The sequence below is a fragment of the Macaca fascicularis genome, chromosome 3, assembly GCF_037993035.2.
Source record: "Macaca fascicularis isolate 582-1 chromosome 3, T2T-MFA8v1.1".
Lineage (NCBI taxonomy): Eukaryota > Metazoa > Chordata > Mammalia > Primates > Cercopithecidae > Macaca > Macaca fascicularis.
The window spans coordinates 43,712,601-43,739,367 of record NC_088377.1 but is presented as its reverse complement, the minus strand read 5'-3'; the positions used below and the strand labels follow the sequence as shown (position 1 = coordinate 43,739,367).

Sequence of the window (26,767 nt, the reverse complement as noted above, 5' to 3'; positions counted from 1 at the left end):
TGTGTGCACACCTTGGGGGTGTGTGCTGTTGGCATGGACAGACGTAAGCGTGTACAGAGCGTGTGTGCACCCCGGGGGTGTGTGCTGGTGATGGCGGGGACAGATGTGTACAGAGCATGTGTGCACACCTGGGGGTGTGTGCTGGTGTTGGTATGGGCAGACGTGAGCGTGTACAGGGCGTGTGTGCACAGCTAGGGGTGTGTGCTTATGTTGTTTTGTAAGCGGCAAATACGTGGCCCGTTGCCTCAGGCGGCCCTGCACTCGTGTCGAGTCCGTCAGTGGCCCTCGGGTTGGGGTCTCCATCTCCCCAGACAGCACTTGAATGGCTTGAGGTTTCAGATTCTTCCTTTCCGGGTACTTGGGCCTCCTCAGGACCAAACATCAGAACCAGCCAACTGCAAACTACAAGAACGTTCAAATGCATCTTCAGTAGGAAAAACAAAAGCAATTGGAATAATTTTCCAACATGACCCCGTGGGTAAGCGGTTAGATACTCCAGCCAACAGATTGAGTCACTTTAAAATTCACACCAATTAAAATAGTTGTGAGAGTTACAGAGCTTTACCGCTAAACCTTGAAATAATTGAAGCGTTCTGCTCCACTTGCTTACAAACGGGTTGGGGATAGCTTTCAGTCCAAAGTAGCAACCTTCTAAATCCAGCTTAGATGCGAGGCTCCCACTGACACAGGAAGAGACAGTGGCCCTTGATTATTCTCCTGTGTTCAGATACTTTGTCATTTTTTTCTGTATTCTGATCATCACTTCTGCTTTTCCAATTCAAACTAAAGGGAGTTTAGTTCTGTTTTGGAGAAGTTGTGGTTAGTGGTTTCTTTTCATGGTTTACTTAATCTCTTAAGTCTGGCACTTACATTTACCCAAATGGACTTTTCTTTAGTACGACGGTGCCGTAGCCCAGGGCTTCTCCCTCCATATCTGCTCCCCAGGAGGCCCCCTAGGAATGGGCGCTGGAGATCCAGCCCCTCTCCGTGTGCCCTTTTCTTTGAGTCCAACGTAGGTTTGGCTCAGAGAAGAAAACAAGCCTCCGGGTTAGGTGCCTCTGACTGCTTGCTTGTGAAATGTTTAATGAGAAGGCGTCTTCCAAACTAATTTTACACATTAATAGTTTTAGCTTAAAGTGTCACTGCAGTCATAAGAACAAGAAATACTCCCATAAAGTAGATAGGCAGAAAAAAGCCATAAAAGTTTAATAAAGCGCAAATAAAATGGTGTTGTAAGAATGTACAATGGGAAATGTTCTCAGTCCAGCCAGATCGGCTGTGGCGTCCTCCTGTAAATACATTCAGCCATGTGTGGCCCTGATCACAATCACTACTGTGAATTGTGATCCAGAATGTTCTTGGGGGCCGACACCTGGACTGTGCCAGCAGCTGAGTCTCATTGGAGGTCACGGCGGTGATGTGCTTAGTGCGGCCATCTGGGCTGAGGGGTGGTCACCCGTGCACTCACCACGTGCAGCCGTTATTCTTGTGATGGAGTTGCACAGGGCCCGGCTTGTCCACCTGGGCTACTTAAAGTACCGGGAACCCAACCACTGGTGGGTGCCTCCCGACATAGGAGATGTCTTTTTTATCCAGGGCCCTCTGGTGCTGCAGACCCTGAGTCCACGGGGAGGCACCTGAGGGCTCTGCTGGCCCATGGAGGTCCCCGAGCAGGTGGTCACTCATTGTGAAGTGGTCCATGGCCTGTGAGGTTATTCCCGGGGTTTGTGTGAGCGAGGTTAACCAGTTCACAGCTGGGCACTTACCCCTTACACAGGTGACACTAGTTAAAGTGGAATCTCTATTAGCTCGCACGGGCGTGTGTGAGGAGCTGGGAGGGTGCGGAGGCTTGGCCCTAGCACTGGAGCCCGGGCTCCTGAGATTCTGCGTCTTCCTGCTGAGGGGCCATCAGGGCTGCTGTGGGTCCTGAAGACAGTAGGTGCCATATGGACCAGGGGATGCGGAAGCCTCTAGAGGCTGCGGGAGGCGAGGAGACGGTCGCTTCCCCAGAGCCAGCCCGTCGACACCTCGACATTAGCTGGTGGGACCTGTTTTGGACTCTAGCTTTCAGAAATGGGAGAAAATAAGTGAGTGTTCAGGGCGCTAACTTTGGGGTGATTTAGTGGAGAAATAGAAAACCAGCCCACGAAGGTGCACGCATTGAAATGTTCTCTGTCCAGGTGTTCACAGTGGCGTGAGGGGGATGGCATCAGGGTTCTGGGAACTGTGCAGCTTTACTGAGGGAAGGGGCTCGCCATGCCTTTCCTCATGTAACTGAAGGTATGTATGCCTGCCACACCGCCCAGGAGACAGGGACTAGAATTCGGACTTTATTTCCTCTTATGAGAACCAGGCCACAGTCAGAACATGGTGAGGGCTGAAACGAACTTTCTACAGCCTGAACTGGGAAAAGGAATCACAAGTAGTTTGTGTTTTTCTACACAGACCTGTCCTTTCAGGTTTTGTTACGTTCTGGAAAAAGGGAGAAGCCAGGCACACTTCAGCGAGGGACGGTATTTCTGGAGGTGGCGTGGATTCAGCCTGAATGTGGCCGTGTGGTTAGGAGGCTCAGAAACTGCCCTCCAAGAGCACTCATCTGTTCCTTATTGCACTAATACCTCATTTACAGAAATCCACAGAAATTACAGAGCACTGCGGGAGGCCTCTGGTCTGGATGGGTTTGTTTGGACCGAGGTCACAGGGTGTTGTCCCAAGTGCTTATCCTGATCTGGCAGAGGCTCTGTTCCCAAATAATTATTCCACAGTTTCAGAGCCTATATCTGAGTGATAGTCTTTTAACTTTGTTGCATAAAAGCAAACAAAGTATGTCTTGAGGGTCTAAAAATCCATGTAGTAATCATGGCTGTAAATTCATACATGGGGCTTTGGGATGGAGTGAAAACCACCGTCACCTGGCGTGGACACTGCGTGGTATTTTTAGTGTGGTGGCCTGCTCGTGCCTTGAACTCTATCTGCAGTGTGAGCAACTGCTGTGCATTTGAGAAATGTGGCCAGGTCAGCTTGCTCCTCCAGGGGCCTGCGGGCATCTGGCTGAGGGGCCTGGGATGGGACCACATCAGTGGGAAAGAGCTTGATTGTGTCAGCAGATATGTCTGCCTCTACAGGCCATAACCCAGTTTTCCTTTGGTCATCTAATGCCAGAAAAAAACCTGTTTCTTAGAGACTCGCATAATTAATGAACCATTTGACCATACATAAAATGTTATAAATGCATGAGGCTTTACAACTTGGCAGATGTGTAACTCACATGTTATGATTGAATCAAACCGTTGAAGATATTTGTTTCACTGGAAGGTTTTTATCATTTTATGTGCAAACGAAACGCCAGTAGCATTTTGAAAGAGTATTTTGGAATTTTAAACACAGAGTGGGACAGTGCTGGGTCTCGGGAATGCTGGTGAGGTGGACGTGACCTCAAGCTCTTGGAGCTTGCAAGCAGGATTCCTAAGTTGTCACACTTGCAGTGCTGGAAGTCAAAGTGGACTTCTGTAAATGAGGTATTAGTGCAATAAGGAACCGATGAGTGCCCTTGGAGGGCAGTTTCTGAGCCTCCCAGACACCCCAGGAGGAAGGGGGGAGGGGGGCCGTAACCCACCAGAACCTGGACGGTGGAGCTGGGTTTGCTGGTGGCCCTGCGTGGCTGGTCATTACGTGCAATAAGGAACAGGTGAGCGCCCTTGAGGGCGGTTTCTCCCTGCTTCGCAACTGCAAGTGGAAGATGCCTCAAAGTGGGGGGGGGGGGTGGTGGTGGTCGGTTATCCAGTGGGACCGGATTTGCTGGTGGCCGCTGCGTGGCAGGTCACTGGGTGGAGCGATAGGAGGTGAGTGGAGTGGGAATAGAGGATGCACCCTCCACAGCTACTGCTGGGAGTTGGCTCTGGTAGCAGAGGGGGTGTAGAGGGATTCCCAACAGGGGCAACACGGCTGGGGTCCCACGTGTGCTGGACGCTGATGTGTGGCTATATGTGATCTCAGTCTCCACAGCCATCCTGGGAAGTGGGTTCAGTTACCTTTCCATGTCACATTTGAGAAATCTCGGGCTCACATCACAGCTGGGTGGGTTGGAACTAATGTCTCAGGCAGGACGTTGGCCCCAGAGCCCAGCTCTTACCCTCCTCCCGCCCTTTTCAGTCCACCAAGCTTGTAGAGAGGGGTGTGTGGCTGTGGGGGGCGGCTGAGAAACCAACACAGCAGTAGAAGGGGGGAAGGAAATAAACCAGGCAGGAGACACAGGCAGTACTTGGGAGGTCTACACGGGGTCTGGGTGTGGGGGGCACCTCTGGGCCTGTGAATCCCGTTCTGTGCTCCCGGCTTACCCAACCTTGGCCCTCAGCCACATGCTGTGCGTTTTAGGTGAAATCTCAGTCCCTTGCATGGTGCGAGCATCTTTTCTCCCTGGCTTTGCCTCTCCTTAAATCACGGAGTCTCAGTGGGGATGGCGGGGTGGTTGGTGGTCCATGGAATTTGCCCTCCACTTTCCCATCCTTGTCCTGTCCTGTCTGGCCTGTTACCTGAATCTGTGTCTCTTCAGAGCCTGCAAATGAGTGGAGGCCACAGCAGCCCCTCGCTGACCGGCCTCTCAAACTTTTTTATTCATCAGAATCGTGTTAAATGCTGATTCCTAGGCACCCCATTAGACTCTTATGCCTGCCTGGCATGGGTACTTTGAGGACGGTACAGAGGGTTGCTGGGCTGTTCCAGGAGGGAATTTGCATTTGTAGAATGTCCACTGTGGTCTTTCCACCACTGTACTTTCCATGCACACATGACATTAAACCTGGAAGACCTCTGGGTGCTGTGCTGGTGAGGAAGCCCCGGCTGGACTAGGGGCTGTTGGGGATCGGACTTGATTCCTGGGCTGGGGGCTGGGGGCTTATTCTCTTCAGTGGGCCTGCTGATGGGATGCCCTGAGAAGTTCTGCTGTGCACTCAGGGGAAGGTGCAGAGACCGGCTCAGGAAAGACAGACCATGGATTTAAAAATTCCTACTGGAAAATCTTTTATGAGCAAAGAAATTTGCATCTAACTGAAGACAATCATTGCTTGAATAATTGGTTTGTTTACAAAATTGGTCCTATGAACAGATTAAAGTTTTCATTCATGCCTTGTCTATAACGTAAATAGGAGCTGTTACCGCAACCTAAATTAGCCTTAAATTTTGTATCAGATTGCAGTCCAGATTACAAACGGCTGCTTGATAATCTAATTGATAAAACGGAGGAATTTAGTGCTTGGAACCCAGCGTGAAGAGAACAGAATTGCTTTGGCTTCTCAAAAGCGTGTGACTGAGGGGTGACCTGGGGTGAAGAGAAGTGGCTGGAGTCATTATACTCGAGGAGATGATCTGCCTGAGCCTCTCTCAGCTGTCTTCTGGATAAAACAAAAGGGCAAAAAATGGAAAAATTCAGCACTGAGTTCGTCTATGCCCTGAGCTTCTCATATGGTCATTAATGTGACCGGGCTGTATCTGTGAAGCCTCCATACAGGCACAAAGGAATTAGGTTAGAGTAAGGTGGCCGGCGACCTCTGGCGTCTGGACCGCGTGCCATTTCCTAAAGCCCTTTTGGGTGAAATGACAATCGCAATGTCTGTTCGGAGAAGTGTAATCTCACGTATGAGATACAGATTTTAAATGATGCAGATTTTAAACACCAAAAGTCAGGAAGCTTGGTGGGAGTGGCTGTCTTCCAAGTGGTTTTCTGTGCTGCCATGGACGAGGCGTGGATGTGTCATCTGTTGGTGAGATCCACTGGTGAAAGGGCTAAGCAAACCCTGGAGCTGGGGCAGTGTGAAGCTACATCTCTTCCGGCATCCCAAGTAAATACATTTTGTAAATCTTGTGAATTTGACCCTGACCCTAACCCTGAGTGTTGAAGTCTGGTGCAGTGTCTTGAGCCCTCTTCTGCACTGAGGGTGAGTGACTGTAAATGAGTGATTCCTCAGTGATGAAAGTTCAAATTTGGCTTCCCTGAGGAAGCCAGACCTCAGTCACCCGTATCTCCATTGTAAGCACTGCGGCCTCTAGGCGGGTGGCTGGAAGTTTCCAGGCCCGCCTTGGAGACACAGCCGTGCGGTGCTTGATGATTTGATAACATCGGCCACCTTCTGTCTAATCATGGTACAAATGATTCTCCTACAAGGAAACGGATCTGGTTTCTTCCCTGATCGTTGGAAGAAGCAGCCCACCTAGGAACTGCACCGTCCTCTGCACTTTCACAGTGAAGCCTGTGTCTGTCTCCCAGGAGTGTCATGTGTGTTGTGGGAATCGCGGGAATTGCCTCTTTAATTCTTCCTGCTTTTGAGGGCTCGGGCAGCTCTGCCTGTTTCACCCGGGACAAGCAGGGGGTGGTCTCTGGCTGCTGTGGGACTAGGGCTTGTGTTTCACCTGGGATGAGCAGCGGGTGGTCTCTGGCTGCTGTGGGACTAGGACTTGGGGTGCATCATCACATCCGGTGACCTGTCCAGGTGGGCATCATTGTCTTTTGCCTGTTGGCTGAGGCAGCTGTGATGCCATGGGGGTCATGCTTGTGTCACGGCCAACCCAGTTCTTCCTGTGCACACCTCTCCTGCTGGAGTGCCTTTCCTTATGATGACGTGCTGAATTAGGGCGGAGAATGCAGAGAGGCTCTGGGCGTCTCCTTCCCATTCTTATTCCCTGGAGCTGTGATGCCCGACAAGGGAGCCCATAGCCAGAGGCTCCTTTAAATTTAATTAGAATAAAGATTTGATTACATAGCCAAACACATTTGAAAAGAACTTCACAGATTAAATTCCGGATTCAGCCCTTCAGGCCCAGTGGCCACGTTTCGGGGCTCAGCAGCTGTAGGTGGCTGTTATCTTTCTGTGTTGGCTGAGCAGATTGGGACGTTTCCGGTTCAACTGGCAGTTCTCTTGAATGGCTGTGCCTGTGGTGGGGGCACCTTGGCTGGAGAGCCTCGTGGGGATCCTTTAGGCCTCTGGCTACAGCCAGGCTGCACGGTTCCTGTGCCCCGGGTCCTCTGAGGCCCAGATGGATCCCACCACAGAGCCAGCACTGCTAGACTTGGGTACTGTGTGCAGACAGCAGAGGGGCACGTCTGGGCCTTGCAGGGGCTAGGGTGACTGGCCTCCTTGGCCAGGATCCCGTCTCCAAGTTTTCAGAGGAAATGCATCCACCGTCCACACCGTGCACCAGAGGAAAACTGCAGGCTTCTCTGTGGATGGTGAATTGAGATCATGCAGAGTGACTAGGTTTGGGCTCCTGACCAGCGTGAAACTTGATACCTTTAGGTGGAACCTGACATGCCTCCATATGTACATGGCAAAGAGAATGCAGCGTTGTCAGTTTGAATCCAGATGTGCTCCCGTTTTGAGGTGGAAGGTTCTGGGAGTATTGGCCGTTGGTGATTGTCCTGCCATGGAGGACTTTGAATGCAGGCACTGGTTTAGGATAACCCTGGTTTCCTGGTCCTGTATGTGGGCATCGCTGAGTCTCCCGGGCTGGAGGAAAGCAGGGCAGATGGGAGGGTGACAAGAGGTCAGGTGTTTCCAGCTCTGGGGAGTGATGCCATCAGACGGCTCAGGTGGCCAGGGAACAAAGCAGGGGTGCATGGAAATGTCATGTTTCCTGGGGTATGGGGAGGACCTGTTGAACTCTATTCCTGGGCAACAGTTCTTCCATTCTCAGGAATCTGTGCCATTGTAATTGAGTAGCAAATTCTAGAATTGCTCTAATTACTTACTGTTAAGTCCCCATCCCAATTACCATGAATTAGCAACAGTGATAACAGTTTGCCTGGTCAAGCCTTGCTAAGAAAAACCAGTGGAACTAGTTTTAGTTGCCTCGAGTTCCCTCCAAATCGGATTCTTTAGCGGCTTATGTCCCCACAAGGCACATTCCAGACATTCACATCTCAGCTCAGATGCAGGCGTGCATATTATAGAAAATCGCACTGCGCTGTGATTGGCTTGAGCTGACATTCTCTAGGTGAGAGGCGGAGGCCCAGGACCTGTGAGGGACTGTCTGAGTGTCCTCTCATTGACTTGGAGCAGGTGCACATCTGTTCTTCAAAAGTTCTAATGGGATGAAATTAGAAATATGAATTTTTAAAATTCACGTGTTACGAACTCTGTTCAGTGATTTCCTCTGAAATGAGAGACTATTTGCAGACAAGGCATTCAGACTGCAGCTCTCCTTAGAACTGTCCTAGACCTCGATGCCGTCCTTTAGCCTCTTCCTGGGTGTGGGGTGCTCTGCTTGAAGCAAAACCACGTGGTCTGTGCATCACTACTGCAACCAGCTCAATGTACACACCCACTGGGAGGGGGGCCGGATCACTTAACATTTTAAATGCATCTAACATTAAACCAGCAAGTCAGCCAGTGCTTTCTGTAACCAAGCTGCCTGGCTCATGGGAACCTGACACTTGACTTTTCGGAAGAGAATACTTGCTTCTGTGGAGTGTCAATATTTGTCTCATTTCTTGAGACTCTGCTCAAAGTGATGAACGTGTGTAAATTAGGACCTTTTTGTGTAAATTGGGCCACAGAGCTCTCTAAGCACAGTCAGGGGAGTAAACGGCTGTGAAAGATGCCGCCTGATGTGAGCCGTGACCAGGCACTTTGGAACCTGGGATCCCATCTCCAGTCTTTCAAAGGACATAGAGGAATATAAAATGCAGATGGGAGAGTTCATATTTTGGGCATCTCAGTTCTTTTGAAATCAAAGCGCAAAGAAAAAGTTTTGCCTTGAGGTCTTACCCCATACTTGTTTTTCTCCTGAGGTTTTAACATTTTCTTAACTGCTTTTTTCTCCCCCGATCCTTGGGGAACTTCTATCTTCATATCTTCTTAAAAGATATGGTTAAATTCAACACTGAAATTTAAAAACATGCATTCATATTATTTTTCTTCAAACTGATGTATCTGACATTGGTGAAGAACTAACTGGGCCTATTGGTGTATTTTTATTTTTTTGAGACAGTTTTGTTGTGTTGCCCAGGCTGGAATGCAGTGGCGCGATCTTGGCTCACTGCAGCCTCACCTCCTGGTTCACGCCATTCTCCTGCCTCAGCCTCCTGAGTAGCTGGGATTATAAGTGCCTGCCACCATGGCTGGTTCATTTTTGTATTAGTAGAGATGGGGTTTCAACATGTTCGCCAGGCTGGTCTTGAACTCCTGACCTCATTTGATTCGCTCACCTTGGCCTCCCAAAGTGCTGGGATTACAGTCATGAGCCACCACATTCGGCCTGGGATATTCTTGATTGTAACTGTAATAGATCCCTTTAATAAAAACAAAACAGAACAACAACAACAACAACAAAAAAAACAGCTGTCTGAAAAGTCCCAAGATTAAAGAGCTCACTTGGACAGGGATTTGGACACCAGTTGAATGGCCCAGCACAAACCATAGTTACATGGGCCACTCAGCCTGTTAGAGCCTTAGGGTATTTGAAGTCATGTGGATATTTGCATTTCTGCTTCTGGATATCGTGTCAGTATGAATTCGGCTAGTGTTTGAGGGCCAGGCTCAGATCCGGGAAAGCAAGAGCCCCTGCCCTCACGGCACTTCTCTTCCGTGTGTGTGTTAGGAAAATAGAAAGCATAAGATTTTTTTTCAATGAGCTGGGAAGATGGAAAAATAAGCTTAAGATGTTTACTTGTTCAGAAGAAGGGAAGTGCAAGGAATACTCAGCTTTGCTGCTGCTGAAGGAGGCCCCTGGTGGAGGATGTTTCAGAGGTGGGGTTTGTCTGAGAAAGGTGGTAAGAGGCAAATAGGATGCCCCATCTGGTTAGCCAGAGATGGGGAAAGTCCGTATCCCCAAAACAGCCTCAGCATTCTGGCAAAGGCTTTGGAAAACAAGTTAGTGCGTGGGACCTTGTTGGCTGCTGGGTAGAAGGAAAACACTGCTGGTCCTGAGGACTGTACTGTTCTTCCACTGCTATAAAGAATTACCTGAGGCTGGGTAATAAGGAAAAAAAAGGTTTAATAGGCATACAGTTCTGTGGGCTGTACAGGTTTCTACATCTGGGGAAACTTAGAGTGGAAGGGGAAGGGGAGGTAGGCATGTCTTCGCATGGCTGGAAGGGGAGAGAGAGTGAAGGAGAAGGTGCCATGCACCTCCAAACAACCAGATCTCAGAACTACCATGAGGACAGCACTTGGGGGATTGTGCTAAACCATTAGAAACCACCCCCATGAGTCAGTCACCTCCCACCAGGGCTCACTTCCAACGAAGGTTTCGAGTTCAGCATGAGATTTGGGTGGGGACACACAGCCACACCATGTCAGGCTTCCCATTCTTCTCCTGCCATGCTTCGCAAATGGTTCTGTCATTGGTTTTTGTTTTTGTTGATACATAATATGTGTACATGTTTTCAGAGTGCATGTGATATCTTGATTCATCCCTATATTGATGAAATCTGTGTACTTGGGATGTCTTTCACTTTAAATATTTTCTTTTCCTTATGCTGTTAATGTTCAAGATATTCTCTCCTAGCTGTTTTGAAATACACAGTAGATGACCCACTGCCATCCCCCTGCTGATTTATCAATAGTAGGTCTTGTGCTGCCATTAGGCTGTGTGTTTGTGCCCGTTACGAGCCTCTGCCCATTCTGCTTATGAGTGGGCTCTGCTGGGCCGTGTTGACCACCTACTCTTGGCCTCCCTGAGATCTGCTCTCAGCTCCTGCTTATGAGTGAGAACATGCTCCATTTCTTTGCTTGGCTCGTTTGCTTAACGTAATGTCCTCCAGCTCCATCCATCCTGTCGCGGATGACAGGGATCTCAGCTGTGTGGTGGAGTATTGCTCCTGTGTATGTTCGGGCCACGTTCCCTTCATCCCCTGTTGACGGGCTCTCAGGTGATTCCAGACCTTGGCTGCTGTGGATGGTGCTGCATTGAAGCTGAGAGCATTCACTGGCTTTATACTCTGGGGACGTGAGCCACTTTGATGTTCTCAAGCAGCCATTCCCCAAAGTCCTCCGTGGAATGCCGCATTCCTTTGTGCCCATGGCTTCCACTAGGATGAAGAGCTCGGAAGGGGCTTTGAGTGAACCCTTGGGTTTCTGTCTTTAATTGGTATCCAGCTGCACTGACCAAGTGGGGGTCCCAGTGACCCTGGACACTACCTCACATAAGGTCCAAAGATGCAGTTAGGTTCCTTTTTTAACTTTTTTTTTTTTTTTAAAAAACCCTTTTGACCTGGTTAAGCTATAGCATTATCAGTTAGTGTTTTTCATATTGGAAAGGTGTATATTTTATTTTCTAAGAAGGAAAGAAATCCTGTTAAATACTCTAACCACAGATTAAATCATGTCAAGGAAAGAGGTACTATTTGGGGGGAAAATTATCCCTTCATGTCAATGATCAAGGAGATGACTTAGATTGTTTAATTGAGTTAATTATGAAATCTTAAATGGTTTTGAGAAGATGAGCTGTGGATACTGCAAGACATGAGACTGATGCTGATTTAATGTTAGTCAGCCCTGACAGAATGTGGCTAATATTTAAAGCTTGCTCCAGTATTGCTTGATAGATTGTAAGTTAATGTAAAGATCTGTTTGATGCTTTTATTTTACAAAATATTATTGAGAAAAAGTTTGACAGCCAAGGAACCACCTTCAACCAATTTCTTCCTAATTTCTATCACTAGAAAAATTTGTCCTGTTAATTCCAGAATTTACTTTTGGGAAGTTCCTGTAAGGAGAGCAGAGGTATTGGTGGTTGAATGGTGACTTGAATTTAGGTGAAGATCATTAAATATTTCATAGTCATGTTTGTCTTGGTGGTTTTAGCAATTTTATATTAAATTTAGAACTGTGAGTCAAACCAAATGTGTTCTTTTGCTTTTGTGATACTCTTTTGCTTGTATGACTATACTGGTAAAGAATGATAAAATGTGTATCGGGTATTTTTTCTGTGTAGATATTAGGATTTTGAGGGGAACAAATTAATCATTCTTCTAATAGACATTGTGCTGTGTGTTGGGTCCTTTGTATATTAGTTGAATCACTCTAATGAGGACCCTTGAAAGTCTGTTTCTATACAAGATCTTTTATATGCTGACTTGTGTTATGCAAAATCCTTCATCCTCAAAGAAGACTAAGCAATGGGTTGGAGGAGAGGTTTAATCCCCCATTAGGTCTATTCCAAAGGCCCAGAATTGAATGCAAGTACGAATTATGTTTTTGAAGTGGGGTGTGTGTTGGGGGGGTGGTGGGGGGGTGGACTCCTTTTTAGGTCATGGGAGGGAGGTAAAGCAAAGATCAGATTTGCTGATAAACATTTGTGCATATGCTAGTGGAGAAGTCAAATGACTTGACTGCACCTGCGTACTCTGATTTTGGTTTTGTTAGTGTCCGTAGCTACAAGCCTCACCCGCCTCTGGGACTCACCCTGAGGGGCTGTGGTGAGGGTTATTACAGAGTCGTGTGTCTTAGCGAATGGCACAAACGGTCTTGTGGGCCTACTTTGGCTTTGTTTGAATCTGTAGATTGTTAAACTAAGTTTAATATTTTGAGGATTATAAATTGTGATTCTTGTCTAAGAAGAGGTTTCTGTTGTCTCTGAAGACAGGAGCCACAATACAGATGGTCCCTGGCTCACAATGGTTACATCTGTGATTTTTTTTTTCAACCTTGTGATGGTGTGAACTAGTCACACTCAGTGCATTGTTCGGCCCGAGATGGGCTGCCTCTGGATGAACCCATTGTAAGTTGAAACTATTATGTCAAATGCACTTTCTATTTAGGATATTTTCAGCTTACGCTGGGTTTATTGGAACAGTTTCATCCCATGGTAAGTCAGGGAGCATATATGCTCATAAAAGTAGAGAGGATCTCATAGATACCATGAGATATAATGTCTCTGATGTTATAAAGATACGATGAAAACAATCAAGTGGGACTTGGAAGCCTTGGAGGGACTCACAAGGGCGGCTCCTGGAATGCAAACGTGAGCACCACTGGCTTCTAGATGTGACATCTGTGCCTTCTGCTTAGCCCAGTGGGTTATTGGCTGCTCCCGAGGGCAGAGAGGTCCAGCGTTCCTGTGTTTAGGTGTTTGAGCTGCCTTAAGAGGCTAGGTCAATTCTCACTGGTGTCTTCAGGGCTTTAGGTCTTCTGAACAAGCAGGAGGAAGGACGACTTTGTAGAGCTTTGGAAATCTCTACGGACTTCAGGGCCATCCCCCTTGGTAGGAGAGAGCCCCACTGGAGGTGAGCAGGGTGCCATGCTTGCCTGTGCTGGGCCCAGACGTGTACGGACGTTGTGAGGGCCACAGGACACAGATCGGTCTTGGTGCACAACTGGTGTCAATGGCCACGCAGCATTTCTGCCAGGTACATGAGTGCGGGGACTTGGGTTTTGGGGTGTGCGTCCTAGTTGCCTAGTTGCTTGGAAGACCCCTATTCAGACCCCAGCCTGAGTCACCGTGACAGGCCTCCCGCTTCACACACCACACGGAAGCCGTGGCGTCGGTCACTGATGCCCACCAGCTGTCAGATGTGCGTGTGTATCTTCCCTGGTCTCGTGATGGGTCTTGTTTTGAGGTTATAGTAAACGTTCAGAGAGGTTTTGGATGTTTTTATGTTGTTTGCAAGGTGGCAGCAGGGAGTGCTTGAGCAGTGAGATCCCCTTCCCAACCAATGCAATTTCAGATCACAGCAGGTAATTAGGGCAGCGGAGCTGTGGGATCACCTACCCAATCAATGAGAATTCAGATCACAGCAGGTAATTACGGCAGCGGGGTGGGTGGGAGAACCCTGAACTGTGGCTGTTTCTGGTGTCTTGCCCTGCGGACAGCGCATGCTGGGGCCTCCGTGGTCCTCTGTGGGGTGGGTGGAGCACATGAGCTGGGTGCTGCTGGGCTGTGGCTGGCTCCCCAGCCCGGGGTTTATGCAGGACTCGTTCTTAAGACAACTTGGAACCCAGAAAGCAGCATGAGGAGAACGGGTTTGTGCGTTTCTGGATCCTTGGTGCTTCCCAGTCTCAGACGCTGTGCAGGCTCTGAGGGGTCTCGCCGGGAAATCTTGAACAGTCGGCCCCCGGGGTGGAGTGGGGCTGCAGCGGGTCTTGCAGAAACTGGAAGTGGGGGTGAGTGTCTCGCAGGCGGAACCTTTCAAATGGGCCCAGTAGGCTGCATCTGTGGAAATGGTGCCACCTAACGCAGGGCTGTGGCCAGCAGGGCCTGAAATGCTACAGCGGGCTCTGTTTCTGCTGTCTTGAGAGAGTCTGCACGGTTTTCCTTGGTCTTTGTCTATTTGGAGGACGCTTCCCCCTTTCTTGGGCTTACCAAGCCTTCTGAGCTGCCTTGTTGAGTATGACAAAGCCCCGAGAAGGCATTTTTGTCGCAAAATTATGTTATCCTGGTGGCTGGATAAATGACCTGCAAATGTGGGTGACTCAGTAGCTCTGAGGGTGCTCAATATCCAAGACAGGTGGGAAGAAAATGTTCAGGCAGGTGTCAGAGAATCTGTTCTCTACTTCACACTGGGGCCCTGGTTTGCTGACAGTCTTCACACTCGATCCAAAATGGGGATAATGAAGTCTCACGGATTTGGCGTCAACTGAGAGCTGCCTCCAGCAGTCTTGTGTGAGTTACAGTTTATAGATTTGGTGCAAAGGGCGGGCCTCAGTTGATCTTATTTGTGGTGGTGCTTATGGTGGCTTTTCCGTAAGGAATTTAGACTTTATTAGCTTTGGCAAGGGAATCCTGAGTGATAAATTGGAAGAATGCTTCAAAAAATTCTGGAACCTGCAGTGAGTTTGGAATCTGTATGAAACTGAGGTTTGGATTCTCACGATTTCCTAATGCTACCCCGAAACCCAGTAGTTGAGACAGTCGTAGCGCTTCAGTTGTGCTGCCCCGGTTCCCCATTTTAAAAGGAACACGTTGCTTTCATCTAGAATGTTCTGAGCTCTGAGTGTTGCCGGCGGAGTTTCCAGCTCTCTGCATCAGAGGGGAAGCCAGGACTGCGCTCACGGTGTCGCGGCAGCTGGGAGCTGAACCTGGACCTCAGACACGTGTGATGCTGACGATTTTCTGTAAACTCCAAGGGTGCAGTGGTCTCCTTGGCACTTTACAGTCTTCTGAAGCTTTTGATGTGTCTGTACTTTATAGAGTTTTCAGAAGTAGACGGCCTTTTCCCACACCCTTGGGCTGAGTTTTGTCAGAGGCTAGTGTGTGGGAAGCACCACACCCACATTCTGACAGGGAAGACTCTGGTGTCCAACTGAGGTCAGAGTGGAAATTTGTTTTTCCTTCCCTCCAGTCTGGTCCAGCTGCTCCCTGCTTGGCCAGAAGAAAATCATTCTTATCCAAGTCGTAGGCAAACCCCCGAAGTCAAACATTTGTCTTTTTTCTTTAATATATCCATTTAGTTTTTATGGGATGATAGATGGTGAAGTGTTTTTTAGGGGAAAATTAATTTCTTTAATTACAGAGAACTTTTTGGACAAAAACTGTAATCAAGAAGCTATTTTGTAATAAGATCTAGTTAAATACTACAGTTGAAAGCTCCTTATATTTGATCTTAAACTTGGGTCTGGTATGCATGTCCACACGCTCATGCTCATGACGCCAGGCTCAGCTGTGAACTACAGGCACGGTACACACTTTCTGGTTGCTTTTTTGAAAGTCTTACTGCTTGGCCTCTCTGACTCAAATGTTGAGTTAGGTTGATTCTGTTCAGAATGTTCATCCCTCCATCTAGGGTCCAGTCATCTTTCAGGGAGGAACCATCTTCCTCATCTTTGTCCCCTACAGTATTGTATATTTAATAGTTAAATATTTATAGGTTACATGGGTGACTGATCTGTTCATTAGGAGGAAAACAATGCCAATTTTTACATCATTATAATGGACTTGTTAAATGATTGTTAGTATAATGAAGTTTCCATGGCAAAAGAGGCTTTGCAGATGTGACTGTAACGGACAGTGAGATGGGGGAGGACCCTGGGTTGTCCAGGTGGGGTCTAGCGTCCCCACATGTGCATTGATGAGAGGGAGTACGAGGGTCTGCCTCAGAGGAGGACACCTGAGGATGAGATAGAGGCCAGAGGGCTGTGGGGCTGAGGGCGGGGGTGGTGTAGGGGCCGGAGGGGCATGGGCCAAGGGTGGGGCAGTGGCTGGAGGGGTGCAGGGCTGAGGCCAGGACAGTGGTCAGAGGGGTGTGGGGCTGTGAGCCAAGCTGCATGGTGGCCTCTATGAATTGGGAGACTCCAAGCAGGAACACAACCTACTGACCCCTTGACTTCAGCCCTGGGACTCCTGACTTCCAGGGCTGAGAGGAGGTTTGCATTTGTGGTAATTTGTTGCAGCAGCAATAGGAAGTTAATGCATTGTATCTGTTCTTCACCTCCAAACCTTTGAAAAGTAACCCTGTTTTATCGGCCTTTTGTGTGCCCTAAATTCTAATGAGATGGTTTGTAGGAAATAACGGACACAAACGGTGGCAGAACACAAAGTTGGACAGAAGCAGTGTCTTCTGTGGTTCTGTAGTTTGGGTCTGTGAAGTTAGATTTCGGTCAGAGTGTGTGGTCTTGTTCAGCGTATACCTGGAGTACTTGTTCAGAGCTCCTGGGGGAGTGGTCTTTAACACTGTTAGCATTAAAACTTCAAGCACATCAGGGCCAGAGTTCCTGAGTCAGTGTTAGGTGACCTTTGAATAAGTTGGCATGTAGAATCTGCCCACTTTACTAGCATGAAGCAGCAATTTTTTTTTTTTTTTTTTTTTTTTTTTTGAGATCGAGTCTCGTTCTGTCACCCAGACTGGAGTACAGCGGCTTGGCCTCGGCTCACTGCAACCTCCGCCGCCTGTACTCAAGTGATTCTCCTGCTTCAACCTCCAAATTGCATGATTTATTTTCCTGTTTTATATACTTAGTATATGACAACTCTGCAAACTTTATCAATACAAATGACATGCCAGAACTTATGAGAATCCAGCATTTTCCCATGCAAATTAGTAGTGATGTGGAATTCCTGGCCTGGTTTGGTATTATAAGACGTAGGGGCGGATTCTTTGCCTAATTTCTATGGAAGTAACATTGTTAATCACCCAGCAATCTTACCTCCCCCAACAGCTCAGGTGAGGGGGTTACCCCCGCTGTCATGATGAGAGGCAGGAGACTGAGGCTTAGATGAGCAGGTGACACATTACTGTCTAGCCCTACCCACCCCGTAGTTTCCTGCCATGGCTCAGCTATCTTCCTACGAGAAAGGACAGACACCCTGGTGCTGGGTAGAATTCCTTGTGAACCCCTTTGCATCCTCCAGGGAGTTCTTGCTTTACGGTGGTGGCTCATGGGAAGGCCTCTGGCCCAGTGAGAAAGTGACTCATGTTGTAACATTACTGTCTCTCTGTCCGGCTGCTGTTGATTGGGTGATTTGTAAACAGACATTTATTGCTCACAGCTCTGGAGGCTGGAAAGTCCAAGGTCAAGGCAGTGAAGGTCAAGGCACCTGCACATCTGGTGTCCCAGGGCCTGTGGCATACAGACAGCAGCATCTCACAGGGTCTTGCGTGGCAGCAGGCGTCTCGTTGGGACTCACATGGTGGAGGAGCCCTGGTGCTCCCAACAAGGACACCAACCCCAGTCCTGAGAGCAGGACCTCCCAAAGGTCCCACCTCTTAATGTATCCCATCGGAGATGGTTTCAGCATGAGGTTTTAGGGACATTCAGGCCAAAGCCATTACTCTGCCACGGTGTTAGAGCTGCATGGCATCATTACTGCAGCAGAGCCACAGCCTTCTCATGTGTATTTGCTGCAGGAGGAAGACGCAGGTGCCTGTGCAAGTTGGGGTTCAGTGCAAGAAGTCGAGACCCTCTGGGAATCTTAGCAGGAGGAACTTAAGGCTTTGAGAACTGACACCTTAGGACTGTAGTTTTCTTCAGACTGTAAAAACCTTGGTGTGTGATAATACTGAACATTTCCTGAGCCCTGTGATCCTGTAAAACAGTGGTGGTTAAGACATTCCCCCTCCCCACAACTGCGCCCCCACTTCTACTGCAAGAAGCCCCTTCCCATGTGGCTTAGGCTGACTTGCGGATGACCATTTACCGAGGACAAGGCCAGACACAGGCCTTCAAACCCCCATCTCTGCCTCATAAGTGATTAGCTAAAGTGCCTGTTCCCACTAATCAATCACCTTCCACCATGAAATGGTTCTTCGTAGTGCAGTTGCGCCTAGGGGGGTGGACTTGTCTTTGACTGTTGCCTTCCACAGAGGACGGTTAGGGTGGGCAGGAAAGAATTCTCTGCTACAGGTCTGCTTTCCAGGCTGTTTCCAGAAGTGGGAATTCTTGTGCCCTGGAGTCTGGGAATGGATTTCTAGTGTCCCAGCTTCAGGTGGAGTTGAACTTGAGTGAGGCAACCCACCACACCCATCTGGAGCCAGGAACTAGAGCCATTTTTAAAGTGGCAGTTTCTCCATAAGATTACCCAAAAAATGCGCTCAGCACGTTTCTTTCTTTCTCATATGCATTTGGCCATCTAAAATGGGAATGGTGGTTTTTTGAAGTATGGATGTAGTTTTAAATTTTGAGTATTGTAAACCTTAATGTAGCTTCTTAAAATGTTTGCCTGATTATCTGGAGATTTACTAAACCTTTGGAGAGGTAATAATGAGTTGATCTATATGACTTTGCTTTCTATGATGCAATGAAAGTACTCTAATGAACACCTCTGCAGTTGGGTCAGTAGGCGATTGACCAAAAGAAATTCTGCTTTTTGGGTTTCTTTAACCAAACAAGGGAGTAGAGTGTAGGCTGAAGTGGCAAATTCATTTCAGAGCACGCCAGAGCCCTCAGTGATTGAGCAGCCTTCTCAGGTGAACGTGTAATGTGCCGTGAGTCTTGGCAAGCCTGGCTACTGATGTGTGCATGTGACACCACAGAGCCACACCTAGGAAGATGTGGTTTCTGTAACAAGCTTTGGAAAACCAAAGTTCAACTTATTTATCCAACTTTGTTATAGAAAAAGCTTAGATCAGATGGCCAAAGACCTGATTGTTTCATGGTTGAGACATGGTTATAAAATTGCCCTTACTTGGTGCCAATCAGTATTGGTCCACAGTGATACTCCTCCAACCTCACTGAATAGTTTGGAGACTGATATGAGACTGAAAATCTCCTTAAGGTGAAAAGGGCTCTGGGGCACCCGGGAATATCCGCACACCCGTGGCCATTCCCCTATAAGGTGGAAAGGACGGCTGGGTCACGCGGGAGCATCCGCACACCCGTGGCCGTCCTCTTTAAGACGGAAAGGGCTGCTGGGGTACCCCGCAATATCTGCACACCCGCGGCCATTGTGGCTGTCCCCCTTTCTGCTCAGTCACCTCTGTGTTCCCGCATTCAGGCTTTGGGACACTCATGAACAGCTCGTCCCCTGGGCTGGTGAGGAAGGAGTTGGAGGTTGTTCTGAGGCTCTGTCACTGTCATGAGCTGGGGAAGGCAGTGGCAGTGACCCTGGAGGAGTCTGGTCAGTGAGGGCTCCGGCAGGAAATGCTGAGGCTTGAGGTGGCTCTGCCAGTCATAACCAAATGTCTTCCCTCTTATTTCCATGATTCCTTCTAGTTCTGCACCTTGCACTGCAGAGTCTCTGTGTGTCTATAAATATACATGAGTTACGATACAGGTGTCTCTTTCCCCTCTGTCTGGGGCTGGGCCCAGGGAGTGAAGTGCAAGACCCCCTTACTGCTGGATGCCCACCAGCACGAGGCACTGCCTGCCCTGCTAACGAATGCCTCCAGCGAGTCCTGGAAGCCTCCTTCTGAGCACCTGGCCTGTTGACGGTATATACGGGAGACAACTGAGCTCCCCTTGCCCCACCCTGAGCAGAGACTGGGGAGGCGGCGGTAGCACTGCCCCCATGGTGCATCCTTGGTGCATGGAGGAAAGTGTGTTCATGCTTAAAACACAGCCCATCCTCTCAAAAGCAGCGTGACAACCACATTTACTTCTGGAATCTTAAAAAAGGGCCCGTCTCTTTGAGAGAAGAACGTAGCATGTATGTGTGTACCTCCTTTTTTTTTTTTTTGAGACACTGTCCCTCTGTCACCCAGGCTGGAGTGCGGTGGTGCGATCTCACTGCAAGCTCCGCCTCCCGGGTTCATGCAATTCTCCAACCTCAGCCTTCCGAGTAGCTGGGACTACAGGCACCCACCACCACGCCTGGCTAATTGTTTGTATTTTTAGTAGAGACGGGGTTTCACCTTGTTAGCCAGGATGGTCTCGGTTTCCTGACCTCGTGATCTGCCCACCTCGGCCTCCCGGGTAGCTGGGACTACAGGCACCCGCCACCACGCCTGGCTAATTGTTTGTATTTTTAGTAGAGACGGGGTTTCACCGTGTTAGCCAGGATGGTCTCGGTTTCCTGACCTCGTGATCTGCCCACCTCGGCCTCCCAAAGTGCTGGGATTATAGGTGTGAGCCACCACGCCGGGCCGTATGTGTGTACCTCTTTACAAGTCTTGCCCGACCTTTGCATTTAAAAATTATTGAAAAACTTAAGGATGTAACTGACAAGAACTTTATATGTTTCTCCAAGTAAAAATTTGGAAAAGTTAAGTGAACCCATAGTGTGTTTTATTTCTATGAGTCCCACACCTGGATTTTTAAATGTGGGCAAAACATCTGTATGTTCTTCAGCCTGATTTCCTTGGAATCTTGAATGAAACGTGCTGAAGTTGCCATGCGGATTTTGTTATGTGGCAGTGACAAGTGGGGCTGGTCATTAAACAACTGGAGGGATCCCTGTCCTTTCTGTGCTCCTGTTGGACACTAGGCACCTGCTTGGGTGTTTTCTGTGTGTGTGGACAAGATGAGGACAGAATTTCCAGATTCACACGGTGGTATCTTCTCCCTTTTCTGTTAAAACGTGTCTTCTGCTGCTTCTACATAGACCAAGTGTTTCTTTCTCTTGCCTGTCTACATAAACGCTGTTTAACAAAAACTGTATTGTAGACATGTGAAGCTGAATTCCACTTGATAAAGCAGATAGAGATGACTGAGTATACTGCTTTGTGGAAGGAAGGTTTAAAATGATTTTTAGCTTTTTCCCTGAAATAGGGAATAATTTTAACTTTTTCCCTGAGATAGGGAATAATGAAATGGGAAAATAATTAAATTTTCCCTTTTAATTGTTAGATTATATTTTATTATTAGATTATTCATGTATTGCAAGGGAAAAAGGAACTAGATCACCCCATGTACCCAAATGAAAATTTAAAGGGTATGGGCGAGTTCATTTGAACTCCTTTAATTTGTTTTTGTTTGTTTGTTTTTGACAGTCTCACTCTGTTTCTCAGGCTGGGTGCAGTAGTACAATGACAGCTCACTGCAACCCCAACCTTCTAGGCTCAAGTGATTCTCCTGCCTCAGCCACCCCAACTGCTGGGATTTACAGGCGTTAACCACCACACACAGCTTATCACCTCTTGGAGACTAGCTTTGAGTTTGGGCATTCACTGAACTACATTTTGGTTAATTCTCAAAGTTTGTCACTGTTTATCTTTAATTTGCTAAAAATCTACATGTATTGTAAAATGCGTTATATGTCCTTAGCATTCACGGATTCCCTGTTAGTGGGGCAGAGACGCAGAAGGGCAGAAGGCGTTCGGACATCATCAGGGTTGCAGTTGAGTGCTTGCCCCGAACACATTGGAGCTCTGGGCTCTGTGGCCCCACGGGGGTCCTCTGTCCACTGAGGGGGCCGGGTTACCTGGAAGGTCCCTCCAGCCTCTGCAATTTTGCCCTTTTCAGGTTAACATCTCATCGTTGTCCTGGACAGCACTGCCTTTCGTTCACTGACCCACGAGTGAACAGCTGGTCAGTGGCCAGTGCTGCTTCCTTCAGCTGGGAGGTGGTGATGTGATAACACTACCGTGGAATTTGGTTCTTGGTGTATTAAGGGTTCAGTTGTACGTTTATTTTTTAATCTGCACCTCTGAATTGGTCTTTTGATTGCAAAGAGATTGCTTGTTGGATTTGTTTCTGAATATTTCGTGGATAACAGGAGAATCTTGCTTATCTGTGTGTTCATTTAATGTGTTTTTGCCAGGCATTTAAATGGGTGCGTTAGCCCTTAGCCCACTTTCTGTGTGTGGTGGAGTCATTGAAATCATTTATGTGAAGTCTCTTCTATTGAGGTCAGAGGACGTGGGGTGGTGTCTCCCTAAACTAGGGGGAAATGGCATTGTTCTGCCCTCCTCCCTGGGAACGCTGGTGTTTCCAGGTCTCTGAACTTGGCTCCCACACTGGGAGAGTGGCTGTGGCTTCTGGAGCCCGTTTTGTGCGGGACTGACTCCTTCACTTCCTTTATTCCCCACCATCTTTGCTGCTTTATGACGCAGGGATGAGGGAGTTGGGCCCAGGGGCCTTGCCTGTGCCTGAAGGGCCCGATGCAGAAACTCCTCGTGGGAAGGATGTTCCTTGAGGGCAGCTTTTGGAGTCTTTTCCTACTTTTAACTGAGAAGCAGCTATTCACATGGTTCTATTCTGCTAGTGTGTTTCAAAATAATTGGTGTAGAGTTGCGAAGATGTCCGAGATACCCATGATCCACTCCGGGCCAGTGACAGGCAGTGTGCTCAGATGCATTCAGACCACATTCAGATGCCAAAGATTCTTGCTTGGTTATTCTCAAACTTATGAGAATCTAAAACGTGAGCCACGGTATGGATTTTCTCTTGAGCCCCCATGACTTTGCCTTGTATTTTGGGCATGAATGACTTCATCAAGGGGAAAGAATTTGAGGGAGGAGCCTCTGAGGCTAGCGGGGGCGGGGGGAAGAGGAGGGAAAGGAGCTGTAGAGGGAAGAGCCAGGCTGGGGCTGGGGCATCTCCCCATGATGCTCCCCCACCCCTGGCGCGAGGCCCCAGGGACTGACTGATTTTCCCACAGGAAACGTGTATGATTGCGTGTCTGTTTTGTGGGCTGGCCATTTGGATTGGGGGAATGTCTGTGTTGTGATTCCTTATTGATTCAAAGGTTGAAAAGGTTTGTGCTCAATACAGGGGTCTCCTGGTGCGATGGGAAATGTGATCGCAGCCGCCTTCGGGGTGGGGAGAGCCCTTGAGGCCCTCAGTGGTGGCCAGTGTTGGCTTCGCTTCCCTGGGTGAGCTGCCCTCAGGGTGGGAAGGGAGGTCCTCAGTGGTGGCCGCTGTTGGCCTTCGCCTCCCTGGGTGAGTGCTGCTCCATCCCCGGCTCTCCGACTCCTTGCCTGGCGCCTTCCTCGTTGGAGGCCGTGATCCATCAACTTTGTCCACGCGTGTCCTGCAAACTAGTGCTGACTGCAGGTTCAGGAGTGGTCAGAGGAGGCCAGAGGAGGCCCTCGTGATGCGAAGCTAAACGTTGAATGATGGCGCTGCTGAGTGCATGAGCCGCGTCAGCCCAAGAGTCTGGGTAGGAGGGAACGGCGGGGTGGAGGGAAGACTGGACAGATGGGTGCTTTCCTCGGCCCCTGGGAGCACGGTCAGGTCCATGCTCAGACCTCCTGGTTTCTCCCACATTGCCATAAATAGCAAGGGAAGGACTCGGGGCACCCAGGGACCTCAGGGGTATAAGCTGTGTCCTCGCGTGGCCCCAGCTGTGGCCAGTGATGTTATTCTCTTTAACCTCAGGCTTATTTTCTATAAAAACACAAAGGGACAGAAGTAGTTCAAGGGCCTCTAAAGGCTTACGTAATTGTTAATAGGCCTACTTTTATGCTTTCTTATGTATTAAGAACAAATCATGAAACAAACTCATTTCTGTTTGAAGAAATCCTTACTGTTCTCATTTTTGTGGCAAGCCACATTGATTCTTTGCTTAGTGAGCGTTAGTGCCCTCCTGCCCAGTGCGGTTGCCTGGCGTGTCCTCGCACACACCTCTGTCCATTGGTCTCCGTTCACCTTTCCGCCTAGAATTGTAGGAGGGGCGCTGGGATCTTAGGGCTAGAAAGAAACTCTGAAGACCACTTATAGGGGCGGCTTTTAGTCAGGGCTCTCCAGAGAGACAGCCAGCTTGGTGTGCGTGTGTCTCCAGGGGGAGGCTTGCTGCAGGGGCTACAGAGTCCAAGAAGCCCCAGGACCCACAGCCTGCAAGCTAGAGTCCTGGGAGGGTGTGGCTTGAAGACTTGAGAAGCGGAGGGTGCAGATCCCACCCGGGTCTGAGGAGCTGAGACCCAGGAGCATGGGCAGCAGAGACAGATGTCACCGGCCCGTCAGCCGCACAGGTGGAGTGAACCCAGTTTTCCCCGCCTTGCTGTTTTACTGGGGCCCTGGGTGGATAGGGTGGTGCCCCCCACACCGGCGAGGATGGGTCTCCACTCAGTGCAGAGGCAAACAAGCATCTCACACAGAAATAATGCAGAACCAGCCATCTGGGCACCCCAGGCACGCTCAGGTTGATGCACAAAACCAACGCTGCGCGTGGCCCTGACGTCTGCGTGTTCGCATCACTCCACGCACATTGCTCGGTCATTGTCTCGGTGAGTTTGTAAGCTCGTTGTGTGGTTCTGGGGCTCTTTGTCCCGGGTGGTGGTGGTGGTGATGACAGGCTCCCCACTGCCCCAGCTCAGGTATGGAAGGTGATGGCACCAACGGCTCCTTGTTTCTCAGACACTTGAGCGGGTGCTCTGTGCAGCCAGTTCCACCTGCAGCAGCATCTGTTCCCTATGCCTATTCCATTCGGAGTGTGTGCCTCCCTTCTGTCGAGGGTGCAGCCTTCTTTCAGGGAAGAACTGTGTCCTGCTCGCCTGTATCTCCTGTGGTGTATCTCATGGCTGAATAAGTAGCTATAGTATACCTCGGTGGCTGAATGATAGGTTCATTGGAAGGAAAACTTGATACTTTTTTTTTCTTTTTGGGATGGAGTTTTACACTCAACGCCCAGGCTGAAGTGCAATGGCACGATCTTGGCTCATTGCAAACTCTCCCTCCCGGGTTCGTGATTCTCCTCCCTCAGCCTCCCAAGTAACTGGGGCTACCAGCGTCTGCCACCATGCCTGGCTAATTTTCGTATTTTCGTTAGAGACGGGGTTTCACCATGTTGGCCAGGCTAGTCTTAAACTCTTGACCTCAGATGATGCACCCACCTCGGCCACCCAAAGTTCTGGGATTACAGCCATGAGCTACCACACCCAAGAACTTAATACCATTTTTTTTTAAATCATAATGGGCTTGTTAAATGCTTACGTTAGTGTTTATTTTTAAAAATGTTATCTGTGACCTTTCAGCTTTTAATAGCACTTCTCGTGTGAATATTTTAAAAAGGCCCTTTAGTCATGGGGGAGAAGCAGTTATCCCTTTCAGCAGAGGGAGATGGAGGAACAGGCCCTCATGGGTCTGAGCACAGAAAGTCACCCCAACCTTGGTGCTTGCTTAGGTGTGTTCTTTGTTCACCGTAGCGCATCCAGTCTCATTGTCAGCTTAAAAATAAGCTTTTTCCTCTTTCTAATCAGAACAGTTAGTTTGTTAGCCATCACGTTAAGGTATCGAGAATGATGGCTTTCAGGCCTCAGATATGACACAAGTAGTAAATGCAGCTGACCCTGAACAACATAGGTTTTGAGATTCGAAGGATCACTTATGTTAAGTATTTTCCAACCAAACCCTTACTGAAAAAACCTGGCTTTGTGGAGGGCCGACGTTTCCTACATGCGCTTCCATAGGGTGGCCGCGGGGTCCTGTGGATACGTAGATTTGGGTAAACTCGGGGGGTGTTCTGGAATCCATGTCCCTGTGTATACAGAGGGACAACTGCAGCTTTTTAAAAGTTTGTGTCCTGCCTTGTCCTGAAAAGGCTCCAAGGTGGATGCAAAATTGTTTCATTTTTTTGGTTTTCTTGGTGAGATACTGATGTTTATTCTTCAGTGTCTAAAATCCTGAGTGAACAGAGTTAGTGCTTCAGGAACAAAGCCAGTCTGGAAACACATATTGAGATATCCACCTTTCCTTCATGGTTTCACAAAAGGCCATGATCATATTTTATTCGGTTGAACTGTAGGAAACTGCCAATATTTGCTGTTTTTGGCGTACAAAATGGCAAGTTCGTACGATATTAAAAACAAAGGCTTCCTGGATGGGGAAAATAGGAATCGGTAAGAACCTGAAGTTGTCTGTCATGGCCTCTGAGTCACAGGTAAATAAACCTGCGTGAGGGGAAGTTGGCTGTGCAGTATTTTCCTTCTGTTTTGAGACTGTCAGAAAAAGGCCAGTTCCATTGCGTTGGGTCCCTTTGCCTCACCTTTGCTGCAGAGGGGACTTGCTATTATTCCTCTTGTTTCCAGTGCCCAGGAGGCTGATGCCACATAGAAGACCTGCAGGTCGGTGGATGTGAAACAGCCAACGGACACGCTGTGCACCTTGGGACGCATCTGAGAAGTGCGTGCTTGCAGCAGGTCTGAGGTTGAGGGGCGTGTTCCATCTCCTCTCCCTTCTCTGGCTTTGCAGGCCTTTGAAGTTGGTCCTGGAAAGTGAAATTTAGTTAATGCTGATTTAAGCTCCAGGTCAAAGCTGGGGGGCCGAAGAGACCTGCCCTTCACTAGGGGTGTGAAGCACTGGGCCCTCCCATCAGGAGGCAGCAGGGACTCGAGAAAGTCCCACATACCCTCCGGTTCCCTTATGTTGAAATTTTTTGTCCTCGGTCATGCCGGGTCATTTTGGGAGGTAAATGGGGGGTTCACATGGGGGTGTGCAGTATTCTTAGGTGTCAGGTGCGAGAGTTGAATTTGTAGAAGCTGTGCAGATAGGAAAGGGCCTGGCCGGGAGTGCTGTTTACAAGG

The 26,767-nt window shown here is 48.7% G+C and overlaps 1 long non-coding RNA gene across 2 annotated transcripts in view; it reads left to right on the top strand.

Moving 5' to 3' along the window:
* Positions 1–26,767, top strand: part of LOC135970072 (uncharacterized) — a 121,697-nt gene that overhangs the window by 51,781 nt on the left and 43,149 nt on the right. Inside the window, exon 1 of one of the 2 annotated variants that reach the window (XR_010585515.2) lies at positions 12,981–13,342. The exons of the other annotated variant lie outside the window; for it this stretch is intronic. This is a non-coding gene — a long non-coding RNA (uncharacterized lncRNA). Of the gene's footprint in view, positions 1–12,980; positions 13,343–26,767 lie in introns of those variants that run through there. 2 annotated transcript variants of the gene reach the window in all.